At 50.5% G+C, this 14351-nt stretch overlaps 1 protein-coding gene across 3 annotated transcripts in view; it reads left to right on the plus strand.

The window, feature by feature from the left end:
- The first annotated feature begins 5163 nt into the window (after positions 1 to 5163).
- The window catches only part of abcb6a (ATP binding cassette subfamily B member 6 (LAN blood group) a), a 341190-nt gene continuing 332002 nt past the window's right edge, over positions 5164 to 14351 (plus strand). The window contains exons 1-2 of one of the 3 annotated variants that reach the window (XM_070875170.1): positions 5164 to 5268; positions 5424 to 5590. The gene's annotated coding sequence lies outside the window, so the exon portion shown is untranslated. Of the gene's footprint in view, positions 5269 to 5423; positions 5591 to 12672; positions 12830 to 14351 lie in introns of those variants that run through there. The other 2 variants (XM_070875168.1, XM_070875171.1) reach the window with 2 other exon arrangements.

Below are 14351 nucleotides of genomic sequence, written 5' to 3' on the forward strand. Positions count from 1 at the left end.
ATCCAGGGGTATTCAACATTCAGGAAGGATAGAATAAAAGGAAAAGGAGGTGGGGTAGCATTGCTGGTTAAAGAGGAGATTAATACAATAGTTAGGAATGACATTAGCTTGAATGATGTGGAATCTATATGGGTAGAGCTGCAGAACACCAAAGGGCAAAAAACATTAAGGGAGTTGTGCACAGACCTCCAAACAGTAGTAGTGATGTTGGGGAGGGCATCAAACAAGAAATTCTGGGTGCATGCAATAAGGGTGCAGCAGTTATAATGGGTGACTTTAATATGCACATAGATTGGGCTAACCAAACTGGAAGCAATATGGTGGAGCAGGATTTCCTGGAGTGCATAAGGGATGGTTTTCTCGACCAATATGTCGAGGAACCAACTAGAGGGGAGGCCATCTTAGACTGGGTGTTGTGTAATGAGAGAGGATTAATTAGCAATACTGTTGTGCGAGGCCCCTTGGGGAAGAGTGACCATAATATGGTGGAATTCTGCATTAGGATGGAGAATGAAACAGTTAATTCAGAGACCATGGTCCAGAACTTAAAGAAGGGTAACTTTGAAGGTATGAGGCGTGAATTGGCTAGGATTGATTGGCGAATGATACTTGAGGGGTTGACTGTGGATGGGCAATGGCAGACATTTAGAGACCGCATGGATGAACTACAACAATTGTACATTCCTGTCTGGCATAAAAATAAAAAAGCGAAGGTGGGTCAACCGTGGCTATCAAGGGAAATCAGGGATAGTATTAAAGCCAAGGAAGTGGCATACAAATTGGACAGAAATAGCAGCGAACCCGGAGACTGGGAGAAATTTAGAACTCAGCAGAGGAGGACAAAGGGTTTGATTAGGGCAGGGAAGATGGAGTACGAGAAGAAGCTTGCAGGGAACATTAAGACAGATTGCAAAAGTTTCTATAGATATGTAAAGAGAAAAAGGTTAGTAAAGACAAATGTAGGTCCCCTGCAGTCAGAATCAGGGGAAGTCATAACGGGGAACAAAGAAATGGCGGACCAATTGAACAAGTACTTTGGTTCGGTATTCACTGAGGAGGACACAAACAACCTTCCGGATATAAAAGGGGTCAGAGGGTCTAGTAGGAGGAGGAACTGAGGGAAATCCTTATTAGTCGAGAAATTGTGTTGGGGAAATTGATGGGATTGAAGGCCGATAAATCTCCAGGGCCTGATGGACTGCATCCCAGAGTACTTAAGGAGGTGGCCTTGGAAATAGCTGATGCATTGACAGTCATTTTCCAACATTCCATTGACTCTGGATCAGTTCCTATCGAGTGGAGGGTAGCCAATGTAACCCCACTTTTTAAAAAAGGAGGGAGAGAGAAAACAAGGAATTATAGACCGGTCAGCCTGACCTCAGTAGTGGGTAAAATGATGGAATCAATTATTAAGGATGTCATAGCAGCGCATTTGGAAAGAGGTGACATGATAGGTCCAAGTCAGCATGGATTTGTGAAAGGGAAATCATGCTTGACAAATCTTCTGGAATTTTTTGAGGATGTTTCCAGTAGAGTGGACAAGGGAGAACCATTTGATGTAGTATATTTGGACTTTCAGAAGGCTTTCGACAAGGTTCCACACAAGAGATTAATGTGCAAAGTTAAAGCACATGGGATTGGGGGTAGTGTGCTGACATGGATTGAGAAATGGTTGTCAGACAGGAAGCAAAGAGTAGGAGTAAATGGGTACTTTTCAGAATGGCAGGCGGTGACTAGTGGGGTACCGCAAGGTTCTGTGCTGGGGCCCCAGCTGTTTACATTGTATATTAATGATTTAGACAAGGGGATTAAATGTAGTATCTCCAAATTTGCGGATGACACTAAGTTACGTGGCAGTGTGAGCTGCGAGGAGGATGCTGTGAGGCTGCAGAGCAACTTGAATAGGTTAGGTGAGTGGGCAAATGCATGGCAGATGAAGTATAATGTGGATAAATGTGAGGTTGTCCACTTTGGTGGTAAAAACAGAGAGACAGACTATTATCTGAATGGTGACAGATTAGGAAAAGGGGAGGTGCAACGATACCTGGGTGTCATGGTACATCAGTCATTGAAGGTTGGCATGCAGGTACAGCAGGCGGTTAAGAAAGCAAATGGCATGTTGGCCTTTATAGCGAGGGGATTTGAGTACAGGGGCAGGGATGTGTTGCTACAGTTGTACAGGGCCTTGGTGAGGCCACACCTGGAGTATTGTGTACAGTTTTGGTCTCCCAACCTGAGGAAGGACATTCTTGCTATTGAGGGAGTGCAGCGAAGGTTCACCAGACTGATTCCCGGGATGGCGGGACTGACCTATCAAGAAAGACTAAATCAACTGTGCTTGTATTCACTGGAGTTCAGAAGAATGAGAGGAGACCTCATAGAAATGTTTAAAATTCTGATGGGTTTAGACAGGTTAGATGAAGGAAGAATGTTCCCAATGCTGGGGAAGTCCAGAACCAGGGGTCACAGTCTAAGGATAAGGGGTAAGCCATTTAGGACCGAGATGAGGAGAAACTTCTTCACCCAGAGAGTGGTGAACCTGTGGAATTCTCTACCACAGAAAGTTGTTGAGGCCAATTCACTAAATATATTCAAAAAGGAGTTAGATGTAGTCCTTACTACTAGCGGGATTCAAGGGGTATGGCAAGAAAGCAGGAATGGGGTACTGAAGTTGCATGTTCAGCCATGAACTCATTGAATGGCGGTGCAGGCTAGAAGGGCCGAATGGCCTACTCCTGCACCTTTTTTCTATGTTTCTATGTTTCTAAGAGGGAAATGGATCAGTAAATTATTCGTTGCACAATTTTTGGTTAAGCCGAAAACATTGCGATAAAAGGAATTGAATGTGATATCTCCAAGTTTGCAGATGACACTAAGCTGGGTGGCAGTGTGAGCTGTGAGGAGGATGCTAAGAGGCTGCAGGGTGACTTGGACAGGTTAGGGGCAAATGCATGGCAGATGCAGTATAATGTAGAAAAATGTGAGGTTATCCACTTTGGTGGCAAAAACAGGAAGGCAAAATATTATGTGAATGATGACAGATTAGGAAAAGGGGAGGTGCAACAAGACCTGGGTGTCTTGGTAATCAGTCATTGAAAGTTGGCATGCAGGTACAGCAGGCGGTGAAGAAGGCAAATGGTATGTTGGCCTTCACAGCGAGAGGATTTCAGAATAGGAGCAGGGGGGTCTTACTGCAGTTGTACAGGGCCTTGGTGAGACCGCACCTTGAATATTGTGTACAGTTTTGGTCTCCTAATCTGAGGAAGGACATTTTGCTATTGAGGGAGTGCAGCGAAGGTTCACCAGACTGATACCCGAGATGGCAGGCATATGAAGAAAGACTGGATCGGCTAGGCTTATACTCACTGGAATTGAGAAGAAAGAGAAGGGATCTCATAGAAACGTATACAATTCTGACAGGACTGGACAGGTTAGATGCAGGAAGAATGTTCCCGATGTTGGGGAAGTCCAGAACCGGGGGTCACAGTCTAAGGATAAGGGGTAAGCCATTTAGGACCGAGATGAGGAGAAACTTCTTCACTCAGAGAGTTGTGAACCTGTGGAATTCTCTACCACAGAAAGTTGTTGAGGCCAGTTCGTTAGATATATTCAAAAGGGAGTTAGATATGGCCCTTACGGCTAAAGAGATCAAGGGGTATGGAGAGAAAGTAGGAATGGGGTACTGAAGTTACATGATCAGCCATGATCATATTGAATGCTGGTGCAGGATCGAAGGGCCGAATGGCCTATTCCTGCATCTATTTTCTATGTTTCTATGATAATTTCCCAGAGCGAATGTGGATGAGGTGATGGTCTTTAGACATTCCGGTGCCAGCCGCTCTTTAAAGGGGATGTAAAATGACTCTGCGCAGGCGCTGTTTCACCATCGCAGTTTGGTCAGAGCGGCAACACGGCTGAGGATGGAGCTCGGCCCTGACTTTCAAACACGGCCCTGGAGGCATTAATCGAGGCTGTGGAGAGGCAAAGCGATACCCTACAGCCAGAGAGTGGCAGGAGGCTACCTCGAGTTTTCAGACGTTTGTGGAGGGAGGTGGCTCAGCGCGTGTCTGCAAGAGGCACGGTGTCCAGAACTGCGACACAATGTCGCAAGAAGATGAATGACCTCGCTCGGGTTGTCGGGGTGCGTACCCTTTCGATTCACCTTACAATGCCATAATGTGAACCTCAATATCTCACGCAATGTACAGTCCGTGCAGTACCTGCTCCTTCACTGATTGTACCAGCCCACGCTCCTCGTTGCTGAAGAGAGCTGCAAAGTTCCACCTCATTCCAGCAGCCATATCTTGGGCCTCCTTCTTCGTCTCTTGCTCAGTCCCATCCCTCCTCTTGCTATCTTTTCACTCTTTATCTGCATTTGCAAAACTTTAACCTTACGTTTAATTTGGTAGCCAGCAAATCCCACTGTTCACACAGCCACTCTGCGCAGCTACTGAAAGTCATGTGGAAATCCGCACACTTCCATACAGCAGCAGCTATTCAAAACTGCATCATCATCATGGGCAGTCCCTCGAAGCGAGGATGACTTGCTTCCATTCCAAAAAGGGATGAGATCACAGGTGTTTAAATGTTCCAGATCCCGAACTAATATTCCAGATCCTGAACTGAAGGATGGAAGATGCCTGTGTGTGTATTTTTTTAACGTGGGGTGACCGTTGCACATCAGCCACCACACGGGCTTGACAGAGCGAGGTCTTGGTCCAGTGGCAAGGATTACCTGGAGACCAGCTCTGCTGCACGGACCTAGCACGGGCACATATCGCAGTGTGGGCTGGCCCGTGCTGCCCCTGGGCCCTCGCCTCTTCTGGCCCCAAACCCCACGCCTCTCCTGGGCCCCAAACCCCACGCCTCTCCTGGGCCCCGGTCACTTCCATCGACATACTCTGCCCGTCCCTTCATCCCTCCTGTTGAGCCTGCCCGCTGCAATCAATGACCTGGCTTCGCAGCCGTCGCCCTCCTGCAGCAGTACGCGCTGCTCCCTGCAGTGGCCTGCCCGCTGCACACTGCTGCCTCCAATGGCTCGGCCTAATGATGCAAGACTGTCAACTCGGCAAGACACATGCGGCAGACAATTAGCTGCACACTTACTCACACCTAATCCTGTTTGTTATTGCAGGCGAAACTTGCCCACAACAGGCGAGAAGAAATGCGGACCGGAGGAGGGGAGCCTGACCGCCACGCCCTCACGGAGGTGGGAGAGCGAGTTTCCGTCCTCATGGGTGCACAACCGAGCCCCTGAGGACAGTGACGGTATGTTCATCCCCTTTCCCTCTTATATGAGACCATTTACCCCTGAAACCGCATGTCCTTCCCACTTTACATATACATGTCCTATGTCACCTCCTTCTTCCCTTCCTGCCCCCTCCCCTGATGCTAACCACAGCTCTAACACTTTGTGTTTACAGATAATGAGTCAGAAGCGCAACATGAGGCGTCCACCTCCAATGACGGGGGAGACGAGGAGGAAGGGGACGACAGTTCTGTGCAAGTCCAGCAGGGTCCATCTGCTGCAGATAGTGGGGACACCACCTCGGTGGACGCGCCATTCTTCCTCGGGTTTGACGAGCCTGAGGTTTGTAAGAATCATTATCATCATTGTTATCATAGGCAGGGAGGTCTTACTGCAGTTGTACAGGGCCTTGGTGAGACCACACCTGGAGTATTGTGTGCAGTTTCGGTCTCTTAATCTGAGGAAGGACATGCTTGCTATTGAGGGAATGCAGCGAAGGTTCACCAGACTAATTCCCGGGATGGCAGGACTGACATATGAAGAAAGACTGGATCGGCTAGGCTTATACTCACTGGAATTTAGAAGAATGAGAGGGGATCTCATAGAAACATATAAAATTATGACGGGACTGGACAGGTAAGATGCAGGAAGAATGTTCCCGATGTTGGGGAAGTCCAGAACCAGGGGTCACAGTCTAAGGATAAGGGGTAAGCCATTTAGGACCGAGATGAGGAGAAACCTTTTCAGTCAGAGAATTGTGAACCTGTGGAATTCTCTACCACAGAAAGTTGTGGAGTCCAGTTCGTTGGATATATTCAAGAGGGAGTTAGATGTGGCCCTTATGGCTAAGGGGATCAGGGGGTAGTGAGAGAAAGCAGGAATGGGGTACTGAAGTTGCATGATCAGCCATGATCATATTGAATGACGGTGCAGTCTCGAAGGGCCGAATGGCCTGCTCCTGCACCTATTTTCCATGTTTCTATGTCCCTCGGAATCAAGGAAGACTTGCTTCCACTCTTAAAATGAGTTCTTAGGTGGCTGAACAGTCCAATATAAGAGCCACAGTCTCTGTCACAGGTGGGACAGACAGTGGATGAGGGAAAGGGTGGGTGGGACTGGTTTGCCGCACCCTCTTTCCGCTGCCTGCGCTTGATTTCTGCATGCCCTCAACGATGAGACTCGAGGTGCTCAGCGCCCTCCTGGAAGCACTTCCTCCGCTTTGGGCGGTCTTTGGCCAGGGATTCCCAGGTATCGGTGGGGATGTTGCACTTTATCAGGGAGGCTTTGAGGGTGTCCTTGAAACATTTCCTCTGCCCACCTTTGGCTCGTTTGCCGTGAAGGAGTTCCGAGTAGAGCGCTTGCTTTGGGAGTCTCGTGTCTGGCATGCGGACAATGTGGCCCTGCCCAGCGGAGCTGATCGAGTGTGGTCAGTGCTTCGATGCTGGGGATGTTGGCCTGGTCGAGGACGCTAATGTTGGTGCATCTGTCTTCCCAGGGGATTTGTAGGATCTTGCGGAGATATCGTTGGTGGTATTTTCCAGCGACAGAAACATCGACAGACTTCAATGCATTTTGGACGTTACGTTTTGTACTTTGCTTTTCCATATTTTCTGTTACTGCAGAGAAGCAGACAGCATGACTTGGGACAGGTCCAGACATGTTCCACAGGAATACACATCAGGTGAGCGGGGATAGGTCACTGACTGAAATCGCAGGAAGATGGCTGATGGGACCCTTTGTCATGTAATGAGGACCCATCAGAGAGAGATGAAGTAAATTGGTCAGTGCTCAAGCCATTGAAATGACTGAGAGCCCCGGGTCGTGGGAACCTCAGGACAAAGACAAAAGAAAGCTATTGACCACCCAGACTCGTTGGAGCCTTTATCCCCAGAACAGTCCAGTAACAAAGGCACAGGATTCATTGCTTTCAGTTGGACTGCCTCAAGCAAAGGACTGGTTTTTGGTGCGAACAATTCAGAAGTATTTTCAGGTATAAGAGAAACAGCAGCTGCAACCATCTCTTTCTCTCTCTCTCCTCTTCTACGCTTGCTTGCTTCGTTCAACGCACCCAAGGACCGAGCAGTCCATCTGGGACGGAGAGAAGAAACCATCATTGACGATCAAAGAGAGCCTGGCTCATCGGGAGAAGCAGCGAGTAAGCCAGAGGGGTAGCTGGTGAGCATTATCCCAGCCCACACATCTTTAAGACCACCGCATTGTGTAAAGGGGTGTCGTGTGTCCCAACCAAGCCTTAGGGGTTTAGTGGGGAGGTTTCTGCGTGGATCATAGGCATACGTTGGGCAGATTCTGTGGTGCCCTATTGAGCCAAGCAGGGGTGTTTTAGTCGTGGGTACTTTGTGATAGGAGCCTGTTCAAACGGGCCAGTATTGTACTGTGTGTTTTTTGTTTCACACCACCAGGGTGTGTTTTACTAGAAGCAGGTGTGTGCTTGAACTTGAATAAAAGCATTGTGACGGTTGAAGCCGAAAGATTTGCCTATAACTGTGTATTTTGTTCACCACTATAATTCCCGGGTCCAGAACTGTTGTAAGCTGGGTGATTCGAAACCACTAAAGGCATAACCACTTACAGGTTCCTGGATCCAGTGGCCAGTAGCAACGCCAAGCGTGAAGGGAAGCTCGGTGAGCAGCTCACCGGAGGGTAAGTCGGCGCCTGAGTCTTGTTGAGCGTGACTCAGATGTGGACCTGGAATCGGAGGTTATGGCGACAAGAGTCTTGGGATGCATCGCAAGCTTATGGGTGCATTGGCAAGGGTCCCACAGAGCATGGATGTACTTGCTGTGAGGTTGGGGGAGGCCGCCTCAAGCATTGCCCGTGCCTCTGAGCATTCCATCCTTGGCAAATACCAAAGGATGTTGGAGTCAACAAGCGACCCTGGGGACCCAGAGGTAATGGCGCGTGCCATGGCTGACGTGGCAGCAGTTATTACAGCACAGACTGAAGCAACACAAGGTCTTTGTGATAGAAACCTAGAAACAAAGAAAATAGGTGCAGGAGTAGGCCATTCGGCCCTTCGAGCCTGCACCGCCATTCAATGTGATCATGGCGGATCATGCAACTTCAATACCCCACTCCTGCCTTCTCTCCATACCTCCGATCCCTTTAGCCGTAAGGCCCTCCCGCTCCTTGGACCCACTCCCTCCCCGGACCCTCTCCCTCCCTCTCCCCGGACCCCCTCCTTCCCTCCCGCTCCTCGGACCCTCTCCCTCCCTGGACCCTCTCCCTTCCCAGACCTTCTCGCTCCCCGGTCCCTCTCCCTCCCGCTCCCTGGACACTCTCCCTCCCGCTCCCTAGACCCTCTCCCTCCCTCCTGCCCTCTCTCTCTCTCCTTCCCGTGATGTGATGCAGTCACTGATTGGTGGCATCAGTTCTCAGTCTACTGCGTTGCAGACTCAGATTGATGCCACGCAAACACTGACTGCTGCCATCCTCTCTGGATTCCTCACAGTCCAACGGAGAACTCACGGTGCCGAACCAGGCCAGCAATCTGTCCTCCAGCCGATTACTCTGCATGCTGAGGCTCTGCCCCGGGGGAGTGGCAGTGTGTCAATGGAAATGGAAGGTCACAATTGACAGCATTCTGGCTCCCACTACTGCCACTCCGCCTTTGCACCTGCCATGGCCTGCACCCCAGCCATCCCAGACTGCTGCTGCCCATGCTGAGGTGGTGGAGTCTGCAGCCGGGCCTTCAAGGCCCAGAGCTGGGCCAGGATGTCCTGCTAGGCCATCTGCAGTCTCTGCCTTACAGATAAATCAGCTTTCAAGCAGCCTTGCTGCGGGCACTGCGGCCCCATTAAGGAGGAGCACTGAGCGTAGGAGGGGGAAAAGGGAAGGGGTGTGAAATAAACTAGCAAGTCTCAGTAAGGACTTTTCCAACCATGGCCAGATATTCACATCTTGTAAATATAATTGTACATATTTCGTTGCTGATGCTTGATGCCTGTTATTTATTGAGGGAGTGCAGCGAAGGTTCACCAGACTGATTCCCGGGATGGCAGGACTGACATATGAGGAGAGACTGGATCGACTGGGCCTGTATTCACTGAAGTTTAGAAGGATGAGAGGGGATCTCATAGAAACATATAAAATTCTGACAGGATTGGACAGGTTAGATGCAGGAAGAATGCTCCCGATGTTGGGGAAGTCCTGAAAAGGGGTCACAGTCTAAGGATAAGGGGTAAGCCATTTAGGACCGAGATGAGGAGAAACTTCTTCACTCAGAGAATTGTGAACCTGTGGAATTCTCTACCACAGAAAGTTGTTGAGGCCAGTTTGTTAGATATATTCAAAAGGGAGTTAGATGTGGCCCTTATGGCTAAAGGGATCAAGGGGTATGGAGAGAAAGCAGGAATGGGGCACTGAAATTACATGATCAGCCATGATCATATTGAATGGTGGTGCAGGCTCGAAGGGCTAAATGGCCTACTCCTGCACCTATTTTCGATGTTTCTATGTAAGAGTCTTGCCATAATATGGTTCATGATTAATGCTCTTGCATGTCTGATGGGAGGGGCTTTTGTACATATAATCATGAAGTTGCTTGTGTGTTATGCTGTTTCAAGGGACATTTGTTACATTCTTTATTAATTGCTGGTGAAGGGTTATTGGTGTGAGGGCGCACTCTTGTTAGACATAATAAAATGTTGGTTTGACCGTTTGCATTGCCGTGATGTGCATTATTGTGAATTTCACGGAGCTGAGCCATGAGCCGAACACATAACGATGTGACTATGAGGCCCAGTTGTCATCTGGTCGTTGATTCATCGGAATCGATTCAGGATGAGGCGCTGATGTGCGGACCCTTGCAGTGGAGGCAGTGGCACGGTGCCTCCTCCTTGGCTGCTGATCCTCCTCCTCGTCTGCCTCGTCATGCTGTGCATCTCCATGCTCCTCCTCCTCCTGAGGTGGAGCTACAATCCCCAGTGGCAATGCCTGGGCCCTCATGCTGGCCAGGTTGTGCAGCATGCAGCAGAACACAATGAAGAACGAGACTTGATGAGGTGAGTACTGAAGGCTGCTTCCAGAGTGGTCATGGCATCGGAAACGCTGCTTTCGCACCCCGATAGTCTGCTCTGTAAGTGCTCCCGATAAACTGTGGGGGTTAAAGCCTCCTGTCCCGATATCTACGGGGTCTCCTCATTCATGGCCCCACATTCCCAAGCTCCCTTCTCTGCAGACACTGCCTACCAATGGCTTGGAGGAGGCAACAGTGGTGTGCTCGCACTGCTCCCATGTAAGTGCACACCGAAAATGGCTACTTAACTGTAGCTTTGAAGACAATCTGCCGCAGCAATCTAAGAGGTGCGTGCACTGTGCTATGTGGAAACGTAGCACTCACTTTGACCTCTGGTGCATCGCCCAAAGAAGCTGGGACCACCTGCTTTTGAGCATGATCTTAGGATAAGGGGCCACCCATTTAAAACTGAGATGAGGATAAATTGCTTCCCTCTGAGGGTTGTAAATCTGTGGAATTCGCTGCCTCAGAGAGCTGTGGAAGAAGGAACATTGAATACATTTAAGTTAGAAACAGGCAGTTTCTTAACCGATAAGGGGTTAAGGGGAGTGGGTGGGGAAGTGGAGCTGAGTCCATGATCGGATCAGCCATGATCTTATTGAATGGCGGAGCAGGCCCGAGGGGCCGTATGGCCTACTCCTGCTCATATTTCTTATGTTCTTTCTCTGGTGTGTTCAGTGGCTGTCGGTAAGTGAAACGCACAAACCTAATTTTGCGTCCGGAGCGGCTAGCGGGGTGTTGCACGCGTACTGACATCATGATCCAGCTGGCGTTAACTGTTAGTGCGCTGATAAAAGTCAACTGAAGTTTCCGGGTGTCTCTAAAATCTCCACAGCTGGGTATTACCACCACTCCGGCGCACTAATGGGAGGCGATACCCAATCAAATTTTTCGCCCTATATCTTTAGTCATTTAGGAAGCTCTAGCTTTGGGTGCCTTTCCTTCCCCACTCATGGGAACGTGTCGTCACTGTACCCGAACCATCTCCTCTTTGAAGATCTCCCGTTGCTCCTTTACTGTGTTACCGCTAATCTTTGATTCCAAACCACCTGGGCCAGATCCCTCTTCAACTCACTGAATTGAGCCCTTCTTCAGTTGAGTATGGTCCTATCAACTCCCTAAACAAATGCTTTATGCGGAGCTCCTTCATGGTAAACGAGCCAAAAGGAGGACAGTGGAATCGTTATAAGGACACCCTCAAAGCCTCCCTGGTAAACTGCGACATCACCACTGACACCTGGGAGACCCTGGCCGAAGACCGCCCGAAGTGGAGAAAGTCCATCCGGGAGGACGTTGAGCTCTTCGAGTCTCAACGCAAAGAGCGTGAAGAGGCCAAGCGCAGGCAGCGGAAGGAGCGCATGGCAAACCAGCCCCACCCACCCCTTCCCTCGACGAATGTCTGTCCCACCTGTAACAGGGTCTGTGGCTCTCGTATCGAACTGTTCAGTCACCAGAGAACTCACTTTTGCTTCCTATGCCATTGGTTCCAACACGGACCACGACTTCTGACTTCCCCTTCCCCTGCAGAGTGTTCTGTACCCGTTCAGTGATATCCTTTACTTTGGCACCAGGGAGGCAACACACCAATGCGCAATTCAAGTTGGTGGTCTATCGAATCACCTATGACCACTATTTCTACATTTTGCTGTTCCCCCTGTACCGTCCTTTGCCCCACAGTGCCACTCCCCAAGATGTGGTCACCCTCACCTGTATTCGTACTGAAAACTGGTTCGGGAGTGCCACACTCCTGAAGGATTCCTGCACTGCCGGTCTCTTCCTACCCTGCCGGATGGCCACACACCTACTATCCTTCTGAAATCACTGTCTCTGCTAGACAACCGCCTCTTGGAAGGAGCAATCCAGGAAACCTTCAACCCCCCCCCCCCTGCTGTGGGACGCCCTGAGGTTGTGAAAGGCACCATAGAAATGCAAGTTCTTTCTTAATGGTGCTTTGCAGATACTGTCTGTAGCTTAACTAACTGGCATGACAGAGGACATTTGAAATCAATCAGGCTGTAGAATCTAAAAAGACTTGCATTTCTATAGCGCCTTTCACAAGTACCTGACGTCCCAAAGTGCTTTAAAGCCAATGAAGTACTTTTCGAAGTGTAGTCATTGTAATGTAGGAAACGCGGCAGCTAATTTGCGCACAGCAAGCTCCCACGAACAGAACCAGATCATGTTATTTAGCGACGTTAATTGAGGGATAACTCTTGGCCAGGCCAGTGGGGATAACTCTCCCCGCTCTTCTTCGAAATCGGATCTTTAGCGTTCGCCCGAGAGGGCAGACGGGTAGGCCTCGGTTTTTAAAGTCTCCTTCATTTTGGGGGAAAGTTGAGGACCAAATGCTGTGGCGTGCGTGCGTGCAGCCGCGCGGGCGCTAGGACCCAGCGGACGTGCTGGAGCGGCGCTGCCGGCCAGGAGAGCGGCGGCTAGGCCGTGTTACCATATGGTGTGTGCCGGTCAGCGAGGACAGAGCCCGGGTGGGTGCAGCGTTCAACTTACCACTCCACTCCGGGCCGGGAGAGAGAGAGAGAGACATAAAAGTGAGCATAGCGTGTGCTGGAGGTCGGGGAGAACTCGGGGCACGGGCTCTGCTGTCTGATTTAAACCCTCCCTCCCTCCCTCCTTTCATTTCAAGGGTTATTCAAACCTGCCTTTGGTGAAACTAAAGGGGCCTGACTTTGAACTTGCAGCTGCTGCAGTCGGCACAGTAAAGGTCCGTTTTAAAGGAGTATCGCCCATGGTTCGGCTTCACCGCGTTAAAATGTCACAGCTGGGTTTGTCTGCACCGAGTGCGCAGTGCCGTGTGTCGGAACACCTTGATGATCAGAGGCAGTGCCTCGAATGGAGGGTGACTTGCTTCCACGTCAGAAAGTTCACGGGTGTTTCAATGAAGGACCTAATATTCCAGATCCCGAACTACATCCTGAAGGGTGGAAGATGCCCGTGGGTGGATTGTTTTTTAATTCGTAGCCAATCGTTCCAATTCTTTGTCAAATCACAAACGCCAGAGGTCACCTTGCACATGCCAAGGATCACTCTGCGCCAATGCTCTTAGCCAAAAGGCCTAGAGCCACTGCACCGTTCCTGGAAGTACTGCAATACCAGGTTCGTGCCATGGAGGTGGATGGGTCAGGTCCCCCACACACCTCCGTGGAGGTGGATGGGTCAACCCACCCCACCCACCTCCTGTTTACAAAAATGCAAGCATATAGCTTCCTGACCAGGGAGAAACCACCCGGAGGTCATGGTGGCTGGTCAGGTTAGTTATGCATGATCTTAGCCAAAAGGCCGAATGTCACAGCTGGGTTTGTCTGCACCGAGTGCGCAGTGCCGTGTGTCGGAACACCTTGATGATCAGAGGCAGTGCCTCGAATGGAGGGTGACTTGCTTCCACGTCAGAAAGTTCACGGGTGTTTCAATGAAGGACCTAATATTCCAGATCCCGAACTACATCCTGAAGGGTGGAAGATGCCCGTGGGTGGATTTTTTTTTTTAACCAGCCACCACACGGGCTTGACGGAGCGAGGTCTCGATCCAGTGGAAAGGGGCTAACCAGGACGACTGGTTAACCCAGCTCTGCTGCACCGACCTGGTGCGCGCGCGCGTATCGCACAGTGTGTGCGGGGGGGGGGGGGGGGGGCTGACCCGTGCTGCCCCCCTGGGCCCCTCGGCTCTTCTGGGTCCCGCTCCAATCTCTCGCCACTCCTGCTGTACCTGCCTGCCCCACGCTCCAATCGCCCACCCGGACCTTGGTGACGTCCCTTTTCGCCGCCGTCGCTCTCCTGCGCCAGCACGTGCTGCTCCCTGGTGTGGTACGCCGCCACGCTGCTCCTTCCGCTCCCCGGCCTGCTCCGATGGTGCTCGCAGGCCGGGGGGGGCCACTCAGCCTGTCAGAGCACCAGGTGTGCAGGGTCAACGTACCGAGCAAATGCTGGAATGTCCCACTGGAGCTTAGTGGCTGCTGGCCTGATCTTTCAGTGCTGTCCTGTAACCCAGACTAAATATTGTTACTTGCCCCTGTCGTGCTTCTGTTCCTCACCTGAAACCTCTGCCCTGCTGGCC

The sequence above is a fragment of the Pristiophorus japonicus genome, chromosome 3 (genome assembly GCF_044704955.1).
Source record: "Pristiophorus japonicus isolate sPriJap1 chromosome 3, sPriJap1.hap1, whole genome shotgun sequence".
Taxonomy (NCBI): domain Eukaryota; kingdom Metazoa; phylum Chordata; class Chondrichthyes; family Pristiophoridae; genus Pristiophorus; species Pristiophorus japonicus.